Consider the following 13,930-nt stretch of genomic DNA (forward strand, 5'->3'; position numbering starts at 1 on the left):
AAAAATGGCCATAACCAGTACTTCCCTTATTGATATGCTCTTTGTTTAAGACAGCATTCACACCAACCTGTGTGCTCTCGCCCCTAATTCCATTTTTCAAGGAAGCAGATTAGCTGGGCTTGGATAAGGAGCCCACCACTCAGCCAGTCATTTGTGGTTAAGAGAAGGGGTCATTTGTTCAAACATGGCTCCTCACACTGAAATAGTGGGATGGAGAGACAGACTTAGAAAATAATAGCACAGGATGCCCAGTTAAATTCGGGATCACATTAATATTAAAATATTTTATACTATACACAGGACACTAGTATATTATGAGATATTTATAAATATCCTATAGAAAAACATTAATAAATATCCTATAGAAAAACTTTCTGTGATTAAAAGTCGAATTAGTCTCTGCTTGAGCCAGGCACAATATTCAACAGAGGATTTCTTAGAACTTTTAATACACTAAGGCACTTCAATTCTCTGAGAGGGGGAATGGAGTGACAGTGTTTCCCAAGCTCATGTGACCTTGAAAAATCACCAAGGATGTGGTGTTGCTCAGAACCTAGTCTGAAAAATGCTGACTTAAGGCAAATATATCAAGAAAGATGAATTATTCCAATTAGCAACCACGTAGGATGTCTTGATATTAAGTACATAAGAACTCCCAACAATTCTGGAGGTAGCCCAATGGAAATGTGCAGCATCGGTAAAACACACACTAAAGCCTTGCACCTGCATCCTTGAGTCCCAGCCCTGATTGTTGCTCCTTTGTGTAGAGATTATTATCATAAAGGACTTGAGCTTTATTCCAAATTTACAGAAGTTGTTTCAGTATTTTACTGAGGCCAGTTCAGCCCCCTGTTCATAGGGTTTCTGGGCCATTTCTGATGCCCGTAGCTCCTATCAGAATTGCTACTCTGTTTGCAATCTACGTTATGATCAGAAAAGTTCTGATTGTGGCCAGTGACACCATCAATAAGAAACGGCCACAAAAACATCGGAACCGCAGATGAGTAGCCAAAGGTGTTTTTTCCCATCCTAAAACTCACCTTCTTGACTCTACTGTGTCTTCTCCAGGACCTTTTGACTTTAACCCTGATGCACTCCCCTAGTGTGTCTTCTCTGGGCAATTTGACTTTTTCCCTGCCCACTCTTACTCAGAACAGTTGTCTGCCTTTTTAATCCGCTAACGTACCGGCCCATGAGGATTCCTTCTGAGCATTCTGAAATGCCTCCAGAGACAGAAAAATCCCAAACGTGCTCCAGTTTGAAATACCTCTATCACATGTATCCTCTTGAACTTGGACGTACCAGTTTTCAAAAGGTATGTGTTTCAGGAGGCAAGTATGAAAAAAAGATCGAAGCTTGGAATTTACTCCATTGTAAGACCTCTAAGGACTCGTTATTACTGATTTAAACAGGGTTAATTGGAAATGTAAATGCCGACTGGATATCTCATGATTTTCAAACTTTTTAATATTTGATGGCATTTAAATGTGTTTGTGGTTTTGTGGTTATGTTAAAAATAAACAGCGGAAAGAGAGAAGAGGGGGGAAAGGAGAGTTCCTTATCTGCCATGAAAAGATTTTGAATTTGCTTCAAAATAATGCAGGTGATAGGGAGTGGGGGCCTGTGTGGATGGGGCGGAACTGGCTGGGGCTAGTTGTTGTCCTAGTTGAGGGATGGGTACATGGCAGTGGGCAGGGCTGTTCGTTAGATATTCTGTTTATTTTTGTGTATGTTCAGAATGCTCCGTAGCAAAATATTTTAAATAAATAAATACATGGGGTTCTCTGCTCAGGGGAACTCGGGGGTAAAGAGTGGAAGTGATGGGGCGAGTCCCACCCGCAGGTCCTAGAATGGGGTCTGAGTTGTGAAGTTGAAAGAAAGCGTGAGAGCTTGTCTTCTTTTTTTTTTTTAATTTTTAAAAATTTTTAAAAGATTTTTTAATTTATTTCACACACAGATAGAGATCACAAGTAGGCAGAGAGGCAGGCAGAGAGAGAGGGGAAAGCAGGCTCCCTGCTGAGCAGAGAGCCCGATGTGGGGCTTGATTCCAGGACTCTGAGATCACCCACGTGCCTCGAGAGCTTGTCTTCTTATCTGTTGTTCCAGGTTTTATCCTACAGAGCATTTACACAGCTGAGGAACCAAAACTAAAGAGGTATTTCAGTTCTTGTAAAAACCACTTTGCTGGGGTCCCAGACCAGCTGGGCACCGATGTGCACTCCCCAGGTTGGGGAGTTTGCCCCTGGGCTGGGTTTTTATTGGGCGGTCGCTCAAGGAGTGGACACTGAGGACTGAGCCTGTTTCGTTTGCTGTCTGTAGAAACCTTGTCTTTCTCTCCACCGGGCTTGGCAGAATGCTGGCTGCAGCTCCCAGGCTGCTTTTTGTCACTCTTACCCAAGCCTCGGGGTTGCTGATCTTCATTCTCTCATACTGCGGTGACAAGAGGGGCTCTGCAAACCCTAGCAGGAACCAGGCCTTTCTGAGAAGAGCACGAGCATGGGGCAGAGCCGTCCCTCAGAAATCAAAAACACAGTAATGACAGCTCCTGTGGGACAATTTCCAAGAGCCCACAGCACCAGCAGCCAGTAGTGCCGAGGCCCACCCTACGCTCCATGAAAACACAGCTTTAAGGCAATTCTGGTCTGTGATTAGGTCTTATTCACGATCTGCTAGAGGCTTAAGTGTTTAGGAGAGACAGGTTATCACTTTCCTGGAAAGAGTCATTTCCAGATCAGTCCCGTTCTTAGTTTCAAACCACAGGAATCCGCTCTGGCTCTTCTCAGCAAGGTAAGAATTTCCTGATGAATTAAGGGTGTCTTGGTAGCTTGCATGCCTTAGGAAAGCTGGAGAACCGGGTTAACAAACAGGCGAGAACCAAGAAGGGAAGCCGCCAGGGCCACAGCTAAAACCCACAGCCCCCGTCTCTGAAAACCGAGAGGAGCCACCCTTGTACAGACCTGGCCTTGATTGTTGCCCTTGTCCCTGCTCCTTTGCATCAGGAGCTCCAGAACTAAGTCCCAGCCCAGGTGTCTGATCCTCTGGGCCTAGGATCTCCCCACACCCTGCCTCCACAGAAGAATGGGGAAGGAGCATCAGGGGTTTTCCCCTCCCCACTGGCTTCCTTGGGAGAACAGTGGTCATCGCTGTGAAGAATCATATGTTCCCCTCCAGTCCTGAAAAGCTGAACGTATGTGCCCTTCAGATGCGGAAGATTTGCCCCCCCAGAATGATGCCAAAGGAGTTACCCTCAGGGCTCTATCAAAGAACAGCTACGGAGTGGGAGTGAGCCCTCCTTGTTAGGGCCAGTTTGGGGGAGGGGATGAGACACTGATGAACAGCTAGGCTTCCGAGACTCAGAGGGGCTGCCTGTTTACAGGTAGGCCTTCCTCGGCCTCACCTACAGGCTTCCAATGTTGACATTCAGTGCTTATTACACTCATTTTTAATAGAATGGCCTCAATGAAAAGAAAGTGATGAATGAAGAAAGCAAAGGGACCATGTTGACAATCTGCCCTTCTCGTCCTCTTTCCAAAATAAATATGGAGTCAGAGGTCTTTGCTGAGCCTGGAAAACTTCCCAAGAGACTTGACCTATTGGAATCTGCCTTTCGCCATCTGGGAAGGAGCTCTCTGCCACTGCCTGCGGTGGCCAGAGTGCACTGTGGCTCTTGGTTGCACACATCGGTATTCTCTTCAGTCAACCCTGCTGTCATTCCAGCACATACCACGCTCCCACACAGCCTGAAGACGGTTACGGTCATGAGCCTGTGCTCATTTTGTAAGGTGGTCAAGAGTTAAGTCAAGTCTGGTCTCTTCATTTGTAATACTCTGCAGTTCCCAGACGGAAGAATCCATGATTGAGTCTTGGACTAGTTCAGAATTAACCCTGCAGATCTGGGACAGGGAAGCAAACCCAGACTGACTGCTTCTGAATACTTTCTTTATTCATATCAATGATCAATGGCTCTGTCTCTGCATTCATAACTGCACTTGACCCGCTGCCCGACATGTGTAATTTGTCATGCGGTATATTGCCTTAGTGCTGCTCAAGGCTGTGATGGGGTAATCGCACTTCCTTTAATTGAGGGCACTTGTTTTCCCTTTGCCAATGAGGAGAGCAATTGGAAATCCTGCTGAATCCACAGTTCCTCTCGGAGGCTGAGGGGGAAGTTATAGCCATTTCCTTTTTCAAAGAATGCTTTCTGCAGATAAGCCAGGTGCCTGATAATATAAAATACCATCCAAATGGACCCAGCCTGAGCTAATAGTAAACAAAATATCTGCTCATACCTGAAAACCAGGAAGCTATCAAAGACCACCAGCGTCCTGTCAAAAGAACTCAGGAGCTCCCTTGAATGGGCTCCCTCTGATCCAAGTTGATGCAATTTAAGTATAAAGGGGAATAATAACAGCAAGAGATTGAAATTCTTTCAATCCATAAGTTGTACTGATAGCAAAAAAAAAAAAATCACTGTAACATCAGTCACATTTGAAGGATGCTAGGGAACCTACTCATTGTTTTGAAAACTGATAAAGGGAAAGAAGTACTTATTCTACTTTTCTCATATAAATGATACACAGTAAAGGAGGGACATTTTCTCTTTACAGAAGTGTTCCAGCTAAAAAATAAAAAATAATTGGTTGAATAAGAAAAGTTTCACTTTGCAACTTTTAATAGATAAATGAATAGAGGCAAATCTTAAGTAGATGCTCACATTGCAGAAAGACAGACAGACACCATGTGCTTCCTGATGGAGGAACCCACCTCTAGCTGTGAAGTAATTTTCCAAGAAAGAAAGAAAGGGAGGAAGGGAGAGAGAAAGAAAGATCAATCGATCAGGTCTGCTCCAATCTGTAGGAAATATATAGGTTTGAGGAATATGTTAAATGACACCTTGAAGATGCAATCAGTAAAATCCAAACTTTCAGAAACTACAAGACAAAGAAATTTCTTCAACAATAGTAATATTACTTCTTCAATAATAACAAAAGTTGGAGAAAAAAGGAAACAGATGAGGACCTATGTATCAAAAAAAACTGAGAAATTATAAACCATTTGCAACGCATGCCCTTGATGCAGAGCCAAAAAATACTACTAAAAATTTTTAAAAGACAGTCAGAAAATTTGAACAGTGGATATTTGATAATACTAAGAAATTATTCATTTTTAGATGTGATAATGAGTTATGGTTTATTTTTGGTTTTACTTATAATTTCTTATATCATAGAGATATATACCGAACTACTCACAGATGAAATGAAACTAAGTCTAAAATTTGCCTTAGTATAATCTTAGTATAATATGGGGAAGTGGAGAGAAGGTAAATACGATTGATCATATTTTGATAATTGCTAAAGCCAAGTGCTTATAGTTAGTTGAACTATTCTCTCTACTTTTACATGTTTCTAAATTCTCACTTAAATTAAATTTAAAAATTTTAAATAATTACAGTTGAGGGACACCAGGGTGGCTCAGTTGGTTAAGCATCCAGCCCTTGGTTTCAGCTCAGGTCATGATCTCAGGGTCCTGGGATTGAGCCCCATATTGGGCTCCACGGCTCAGCGTAGAATCTACTTGTCCTTCTCCCTCCCCCTCTGATCCTCTCCCCACTTGCATGGGCTCATGCTTTCTCTCTCTCTCTCTCTCTCAAATAAATAAAATATTTTTAAAAATTGCAGTTGATCAAAACAATTAAACATATAAAAAAATGCTATCAGTTCATAATAATAATCTCATTCAAAAAGAAAGCCAAAACCAAAGCAAAGTTAAATGTAACCCCCAAATTTACACACATACAAAAAAATCTTTTTTGTCACCATCAGAGGGTCCTTTTCTCTATGAACTCTTCGAAGAGGCATAATTAACAAAAGAAATCTTTTAAGAAGAATTCTAGCCAAGCAGGTAGAAAGAAAAATAGAATTAGATCATTTTGAAGCCCCTAAGGAAATCCAAGCAGAGATCATCAATGGATGTAACCATTGGAAGAAAGGCCCATGAATAATTTGACCACAGCATTACTCCGTAGATTACCTGGTGATCATGAGCAGAGAAGCTCAATGCTGCAATGGTGGGTCACTAAGTGGAACAACAAGTCACTATGTGTCCTGATGTGATGCAGTGGGATGGACACAGCTCTGATAGTGCGTTCATGCCAAAAAATGTTGAATTCAATCCATTGAAGCCTTTAGGTATAATTTCCAATTTGTCCTAATTTCCCGTGTTTTCAGGAAATACGTGGGATAATGGGAAGAATTTAAATGGCACCATGATGAAACAAATAGCCAAATCCACATGGTTTCTACAGGACATGTCAAAGGCATGGAAAATGTTGGAGGGCAGGCAGTAGGACAAGGTGTCTCTTCTTTATTAAAATAAATATGAGTTGTAATAACCAAAATACGCAATCAAACAAAACCTTTCTGTTGCATGTGGGGTCTCTGGGAAGCAGGTTCTGAGACTGAATGCAGTGTGTATGGTAGGTACTAAGAGTGGCCTTGGCCCATCTGTAATATGGAGGGTAAGGAAGCAGGAATGGGCAGAGGGGGAAGATGAGCTGCAATGCAGGCCCAAAGAGAATCTCAGCGGGGACCAGCAGGGCTCCTACATGTTGTCCTGATATGGCCAGGCAATCAGGCAATCTGTACTCCTTCACTAATCAGTCACTGGGGACAGGCAACGCCAAGAAAGACTTAACTTTGCATGAGGCAGCTCTACCTAGCCGAGGCAGCCCTTGCAAGTCTGACATCTGGAGGCTGTCTGCCCACCCCGCAGGTCTTTCCCTGCAAAAGAGAGCTGCACAGAACATCTTGTGGTCCATCTCAGCCCAGCCTTCCACTGCCAGGATTCGTGGCTTCATATGTGTTCTTCAAGAAACTCCCCTGTGGTTCCGGTGGGCTTCCTGCAGGAAACCGCAGCCCACATGGCCGTAGCTAGTCTCAGGGCCACAACTGATACTCATCTTCGCTCTCTTTTCCCATCTTTTTTGGAGTCCACTCAACCTCAGTCTGAATACCCGGATCTCAGAGGCTCTCCTGGTAATGTGACCAGGACGGACCCTCACTCCAACAGGCTGAGTTGTCACACTTGCCCCTTCACCATCAAAACTGGAAAATGCTACCAAGAGCTACCCCAGTAGACCACCTGTGCGCCGAACACACCCATCACGTTCTACGAGCCGTCCCCTCATTCTCTGCAGGTCAGGATCCCTTGGCTCACCCACTTCAATCTTGCCATTGACTCCAACTGCAATGATTGCATCCACAAACCTTGAGCTTTTGGAGGCCATCAACCTAGATGTCCTCATCCTGCTGGATAGGGTTTCATTCTTTCCCAACCAGGGCCCTGACCTTAATACACCAGTCCTGCCTTGGTCAGGAAAGTTCATCTTCAGAGCTCAGTTTCTCTGATGCTTACATCTTGGGCCTGGTCCTCAGCTCTCCCTGCCCTCCAAACCCCGGGAGTTGAGAGTTCTCCTGCTGCTGGTGGAAGATAACCTTTATACTCCTGCCTCCACTAGCCACTGGACATGGGCTGCCCTGGGAAGGGGCATGCCTTTGGTGAGGCAACCCCAGGGTGCTGATAGGGAAGGTTATCTGCCAATAGCACTCCCAGCAGGGCAGGTAACAGTCATAGAAAGAGGATCCCTGGGTACATCTCATGGTCCTCCACACTCCCTTTTACCCTAACCCTGTTTGATCCCCCGCCCCCAGTTCTAAGTATCAGTAAAGAAATGTATCAAGGCTTTATTGTTTATACTTTAAATATTTATTCCTTCAGGCACCTAAACTCATTTTACAAACATGCCTAGAAGTCTCATCAGAAACATACCACCATTTTTACCAATTTACTTTCTGTTATTAGTTTAAGACGTTAAAGCAATTTTAAAGGGACTTGGACATAATATTTATGATATAATAGACATGAACTATGATTGCTAGAATGCTGGGCACACTGAGCACTCAGCTAATGTTGGAGGACAGACTTATTCATTCAATGTTTTTGTTAGTTCTTCTGGGATCTCACCTCATTTCAGAATCCCAACACTCTGCCATTTAAAAATCACCCAGAGGGGCTGTTTCAGAGAACATAGCAACATCCTCCTATCTTGACAGCTTCAGAGAGAGCTAACACTGTGCTTATAATACAACAGATGTGCAAAGCACACTCTGCGATAGAGACTTTTAAGATCTTGGCAGTGAGTGACAAATTGGCCACATAATCTGTCAGAAGCCTGACTCTATGGGCTGACAGCAAAGCATTTCCCTTGAGAACATATCCTCCACTTAACCTGGAAAAAGGCAGCTTCCTCTTGAGCGGAAGAGGAAGAAGACAGCTGGCAAGGGATCGCAGTTCTAGACACAACCGCAGCTTAGGTATTTCCCAAAGAGGAGAGGAGGTTGAAGTTGGGCCATTGTTCACTTCTGATTCAATCATCTTCAGTGCGGAGACTCATATACTCTGCAGAGCATTACTGTGGCTGAATTGGATCCGAGCAGGGTTCTAGATGAGCAGGGCTGTTTCAGAGAAGATAGGGGACTACTTACTTTAGGTAAGTAGTTATTGTGAGCCATCAGTTAAGTGTACGTCACTGTCTGGAAGCTTCTTGGCTACAGTACCCTCCCCTTCCCATAATCCCTTGGTCTCGTTAGGTGACTGTCTCATGCTTATCATTTTCCTTGCTTGTACAATTGCTCACACTTCTCACTGACATAGATGAGGATGTCAATCATCTCTTATTCAGACTTCTTTCTCACAAAATTCTAACCTCATCTTCCTAGGGCACTTGACCCTTTCTGACTACCTCTTACATAAAGGAAAATGCTATCCCAGATGTTCCCCAACATTTCAACACTCTTGCCACCTGTTCTTTTACTTGGAGACCTCATAAATGATTGACAGCTTCCTTTTATCTAAAATGAGGGGATTGGACTAAAATGATCCTGAGGTTCCTTTCAGTTCCAGAATTCTCTGATGCTATAATTTTTAACCATTCTTTTGCCCTGCTACTCTCATTATCGGAAGCTGTTGCTTCCTTATTTCATGGAATCCTTTAGAGTTAGGGTTATAGCATACTTCTATAATTCACACATAATATTTATAACAGGAGTCATTTTGCAGATATAATGTAAAGTGTATAAATATGTGATTAGAAGATTGTAGGGTAATAGGGTATAATCTGATGATTTTAATGTATCATACAGCATTTTACAATATTGTTACACAATATAATGTATATTTTATGAGTTCTTGACAGCATTTTAAAAATCTTCTGACACTGCTTTTCAGGTTGCTTAAGATGTTCATTAACTCTCTACTACTTCAGAATAATCTTTACTAAGTGAAACATCTGCCCTCGAATCAGACTATTTTTATCCTATTTTAATCCAAATGATGTGTCTCTGCTGCATGTTAATAGGTGCTCCATACAAAAGGATTTTATAATCAAGTAAATGTTGGGAAAGGCTGGGTTAAACACAGTTAAACCAGTTTTTACTGCAGGACTTCTCAGAGCCTTTACATACTTTGAAAGGAGCCCCTTTCCAAACTTTTTCACCGGCTATTTAACAACTCATGAAGTGCTGCTCAATGAGGTATTAGGCTGCCCTCTAATTACTTGATGCATACTTTGTATTCCAATCTAGAACTGGATTAAAACTAATAAAGGAGAAAAAAATGAATAGCTTTCAAGATTTTTCTGTTTGCCTTTCTTGGCCCCATCTGAAGTGCTTACATTCTCATCCTGACCATACCTCTGAATGCTTCTTCCAAGTCCTGCTCTTTTATTAAATCTGTTGGAACTAAATCTACGGAGAGATAGGTAGGGACATTAGGAAGAAAAGAAGGAGGAAGTAAATATGAGAAAATGCTTCAGCAACGTTCCTTTGATGTTAAAAGCATTGCTGAGAACTAGGCTAGTATCATAAGCAATACTTTTTATTTCAGGAAGCATTTATTAGCCTTTTTCCTTTCTCAGGGCTTAGCTTGCTAGTGAAAATGATGATAAAATGATTTTAAGGGCTACTAAGTCGATTTTGAACAAGGTAAACATTCTTTCGAAACAACCTGGAAGTCCTACACATTTCTACAGGGCATGATTTAACTAAGCTTTCCTTCGATGTGTTGTTTTCTTCAGCATGAATGCCTTGCAGTCCCACAGTCCTATCACCAGAGAAGAGCTGACACTCGGCTCCTCTCCTGCCGTGCTGCTTCTGAAGTTCTGGGGATGCTTCACTTACTTTGCAAAGAGGTCAAGGACCATTCTTGAGACTCCCGACAACTACTGGTGCTGAAGCTAGATGTTTCCTCACAGTAAGTCCTCATTGTTTCCTTCATCCAACAAACAAGGAATAGATGATTTGGAAACTGTCCCCACTCTCAAAGAGCTTACAGTCTAGCTAGAGGAGTCCAGCTGGGGATGGGAGGTACCTAAGAGAAGAATGTTCCATTGAATTGATGGGAGTCACCGAGAGGGCATCCTGGAGGAGGTGTCAATTGGGCTGAGTCTTACAGTGTCTGCTTGGTAGACAAAGGAAAGCAAATGGATTCATGAGAGAGGGCACAGCTTGAGAAATTTCACAGAAACATAGAGCAGCCTGCTGTCATTTGGGAACAGCTAGTTATTCCTGTGGCTACGACACAAAGCAGGGCAGAGCTGGGGAGAAATGCAGGCAAACGCCATGTATGTATCATGCAAGGATTCAACTTTATCCCACAAACGATAGGGAACCACCCTAGAGTGTAATGCAAGGAAGAGACAAAAATGTAAGTTCCATGTAGAACAATTAACATCGTAGTATGGTGGAGAACAGATTTGAGGGCACCGGTCTAGAGACTGGGAGAGCAAAGGGAGAGCATGAGGGTCCAGGAAAGGGGTGGCACGGCCCCAATCATGACAGCAGCAAGGAGGCTGCAGAGGGGATAGCTAGAAGAAATATCAAGGAGGCAACATACATGCAACCAGTTCTCAGTTTTGGTATGCAGCTGGAGGGGTCTGAAATTTCCAGCTTCACTGACCGGGAAGACAGAGGTATCTTGCCCCGAGATGAGGAATCCAGAGGAAACAGTGAGTGTTTCGGGGGCGGGAGGGAGACAAGGATGGAAGAGATTCAGTTCCGTGTTTCAGTTTCTGTGTTTCTGAGTGTGATGGGCTTGCGGGACATCCAGGAGGAAGTGACAAGGAGAGAACTGGATATGTGGAACTGAAGCCTGAGAGGGGTGTGGGCTGGAAACTGTGATTCTAGAATCGTTGTTGGGTCACTGGGTGGGTGGAAGGGGACACTGGTTGGTATACTTCTGAGCCATTGTTCTACCCCGGGCACGACTGTCTTCCGTAGTGATTTACTACCTGCACCATTATATACTCAAGACAGATCTTTGAATCGTCTCCTATTTGGCTAAATCAAATTTATTCTGTAAGGAAACTTTATGTCATTACTATAAATTTTTAATGTCATTTGTCACAAATAGCAGTAAATATAAAAATAAAAATAGATAGCAACTATATAATAATATAACCTCCCTTATGTAATAATATATATTACATATATAATAATACAACTTCTCTTATATATAAAACAAAATGTGACCAAATTACAAGAAGAAATTAACAAATCCACAATCACAGTAGGAGATGTTGGCATATTTTCCTCAGTAATTGATAAACCAAATCGATTTAAAAATAGTAAAGATAGGGAAGATGTGAATGCCGCTTACTCTTTTCAAGCAAACATAGATCATTTTTCTAAGTTTTCCCATATACTAAGCCACAAATCTAAGAATATGTATTCTATCATCTAAGAACCTCTATTTTACTGACAGTATATTCTGACTATAGTGCTGTAATTTAAAAATAAATAACAAAAAAATAAATATCTAGACTTTTAAAATTTTTTAAAATAATTCATGGGTCAAAGATGATATCATAATGGAAATGAGAACCAAGATAATAAAAGTACCACATACCAAAAATTATGGTATAATGTTAAAACAACATTTGGAGAGAAATATACAGTATTAAAAGAATACATCAAAAAAGAAGAAAGATTCAAGTAAGCTTAGAATCCAAATCAAGGAGTTAGGAGAAAAAATGAAATAAAACAAAACAAAAGCCTCAACTCAGAGAAACTAGAAGAAAATAATGAACATGAAAGTAAAAATGAAATATAAAACAAGTAGCAAAGAAATCAAAAGCTGGATCATTCAAAAGACTAATAAAATACAAATTTCTGCTTTTTAATATAAAGATATCCAGCTTTATTTTGCATGGTTGTCTAGTCTTTTTTTTTTTTTTTTTAAGTAAGCTCTACATCCAATATGGGGCTTGAATTCATGACCCCCAGATCAAGAGTCATGCTCTACCCACTGAGCCAGCCAGGTGCCCTAAAATTTCTTGTAAGATGCACAAGAAAAGAGTCCTGACACAAATAAAGATAGTAAGAATAGGCAGATATTAGGAATGTTCAAAAAGTACATCTGTATACAGTGGTTTGAAAATGAGAAATTTAAACCAATAACACTGAAAAATTAGAAAATTAAATAATTTCTCAGAAAAAAATATAAGATATGAAATGGACCAAAAAAGAAAGAAAAACATGAATAGACCTAGAACAACTACGTAATTTGAATTATTAGTTTAAACACACTCACAGCCACCTGTACAAATACCATTCCTCTACATTACCAACAATCAAAGTAATTTTTTAGAAGAGATATTACAATAGCAACAAAGCAGTCATGATATCTAAGAATAAATCTAATGAAGAATATACAAAGAAGAATTATAAAACTTCAATAAAGGACATAAAGAAAAACTATAGGATACATATCCAGTTCACAAAACAGAAGACAACATATAACGATGATGATTCTCCCCAAATTATTTCATAAATTCAATGTACTATTCTTCTATTCAAAATTCTAAAGGAGTATTTCACATAAGTGGGTGATCTTGAAACTCAAGGAGAATATAAAGACCAAAGGACAGCCAAGAAAAACTTAAATCTAAAGGTGGATTCATTCCTTAGGAAAGATTATGATGAAACTGTAATATTTAAGTCAGTACAAGACAAATGAACAGAAAAGAAGTCTAAAAACAGACCCAAATATAAAAATAGAACTTGGTATAGGTCCAAAGAGGCTGTATAAGTCAAAGAGAAAGGGATGGGTTACTGAAGAACCATAGGAAAACGAAACTAATGCCTTTAGATACGAACATAGGTTACATTTATGACTACACGATAAGGAAAGATTTCATAAATATAAAGCCAAAGTACAACCCGTAAAGGAAGGTACTGTCAGATCTAACTCCATTAAAATTAAAATTTTTATGATAAGAAAAAACCATAAACAATGTGACAAGATAAGCCACAGGATAGATAGAAAAAGATGTCTGTTTCCCATCTGTAACTGACAAAGTACTAATGCCCAGGAGATGTTTAGAACTTCTACAAATTGCTAAGAAAAATAAAAACAACACAATAAAAAATAAAGTCACAGGAGATGAATAAGAAATCCATGAAAAAGAATATCCAAATGCCCAATAAACAAGAAACTATGCTCAATGTCACCTAAAATAAGGAACATGCAAATTTAAACATAATAATAAAAAATTCCATTTAGTCCATAATACTAGCAAAAATTAATAAATCTCAGCACTGATGTGCGAAGACAAAGAAATTTTTCCTATGTTGCTTTTGAGAGTATAAATTGGCACAAATATTTTAGGAACAATTTGGAATATTCAGTAAAACTGAAGATAGAATTACCCTATGACCAACAGTTCTTCTCAGGAATCTCAGAGAAATATGGGCTCACACTGAGAGGAAGATGCCTCGGACATTGCATTGTCATAGGAACAGAAAAAAAAAATGGAAATTGATGGGGAAATGGATAAATAAACTGATTTATGCAAATACTTGAACACAATAGAGCT

The 13,930-nt window shown here is 40.7% G+C and overlaps 1 long non-coding RNA gene across 1 annotated transcript; it reads right to left on the bottom strand.

Annotated features, from left to right (window-relative positions):
• Window positions 1-7,618: 7,618 nt before the first annotated feature.
• Window positions 7,619-11,037, bottom strand: LOC116880961. The gene is made up of 3 exons (XR_004385307.1): window positions 10,951-11,037; window positions 10,236-10,425; window positions 7,619-9,803 (listed from the first exon to the last, which is right to left on the bottom strand). It is a non-coding gene; the product is annotated as an uncharacterized LOC116880961 (long non-coding RNA).
• Between the last annotated feature and the right edge of the window lie 2,893 nt (window positions 11,038-13,930).

The sequence above is a fragment of the Lontra canadensis genome, unplaced genomic scaffold (assembly GCF_010015895.1).
Source record: "Lontra canadensis isolate GAN:19392208 unplaced genomic scaffold, GSC_riverotter_1.0 scaffold69, whole genome shotgun sequence".
NCBI lineage: Eukaryota > Metazoa > Chordata > Mammalia > Carnivora > Mustelidae > Lontra > Lontra canadensis.